This window comes from Nannospalax galili, unplaced genomic scaffold (genome assembly GCF_000622305.1).
Source record: "Nannospalax galili isolate Female #2095 unplaced genomic scaffold, S.galili_v1.0 scaffold1128, whole genome shotgun sequence".
NCBI lineage: Eukaryota > Metazoa > Chordata > Mammalia > Rodentia > Spalacidae > Nannospalax > Nannospalax galili.
Genome location: NW_008358632.1, coordinates 1460177 through 1461594, shown reverse-complemented (window position 1 = coordinate 1461594; position 1418 = coordinate 1460177).

The window sequence follows — 1418 nt, the reverse complement described above, 5'->3', positions numbered from 1 at the left end:
CGACGAAGAAAAGCCCAGGACCAGATGGATTTACAGCAGAATTCTATCAGCTATTTAAAGAAGATCTGCATCTAATACTACTTAATTTATTCAAAAAAATAGAAATGGAGGGAGAACTTCCAACTTCCTTCTATGAAGCCAGCATCACTCTCATACCGAATTTTGTCAAAGACACAACCAAAAAAGAAAACTATAGACCCATACCCTTAATGAACATAGATGCAAAAATTATCAACAAGATACTTGCAAACTGCATACAGACACACATCAAAAAGATCATCCACCATGATCAAGTTGGCTTTATCCCAGCGATGCAAGAATTGTTCAATATATGTAAATCAATAAACATCATAAACCATATAAATGGGCTCAAAGACAAGAAGCACATGGTCATCTGAATAGATACAGAGAAGGCCTTTGACAAAATTCAAGATGCATTTATGTTCAAAGTCCTAGAGAGAATTGAACTGGAGGGAACATACTTCAACATAATTAGAGCCATATATAACAAACCCACGGCCAACATCATTCTAAATGGAGAAAAACTAGAAGCATTCCCACTGAAATCAGGAATCAGACAAGGCTTTCCACTATCTCCACTTCTTTTTAACCTGGTGCTTGAAATTCTTGCAAGAGCAATAAGACAAGACCAAGAAATTAAAGGAGTAATAATTGGAAAAGAAGAGATTAAATTATCCTTACTTGCAGATGATATGATATTATATCTACGAGATACCAAAAATTCCACCAGAAAAATCCTAGAAATTATTAACACGTTCAGTAAAGTGGCAGGTTACAAAATTAACCTACAAAAGACTGTAGCCTTTCTATATACCAATAACAAGCAATGAGAGAAAGAACACATGGACACACTCCCCTTCACAATAGCTGCAAAAAAAATAAAATAAAATATCTCAAAATAAACCTGACCAAAGACATTAAAGAGCTCTACAATGAACATTTTAAATCATTAAAGAAAGAGATTGAGGAAGACATCAGAAGATGGAAGGACCTCCCATGCTCATGGATTGGAAGAATTAATATTGTGAAAATGATCATCCTACCAATAGCCATTTATAGATTCAATGAAATGCCCATCAAAAGCCCCATGACATTTTTCACAGAATTGGAAAAAACCATCCTAAGATTCATATGGAAGCACAAAAGACCTCAGATAGCCAAAGCAACCCTGAGCACTAAGAGCAATGCCGAGGGGATTACTATACCAGATTTTAAACTGTATTACAGAGCTATAGTCATAAAAACAACATGGTACTGGCACAAAAATAGACCCATAGATCAATGGAACAAAATTGAAGACCCAAATATGAGTAAATGCAATTTCAACCACCTGATATTTGACAAAGGGGCCAAGAATATTCACTGCAGGAAAGACAGTATGTTCAGCAAGTGGTACA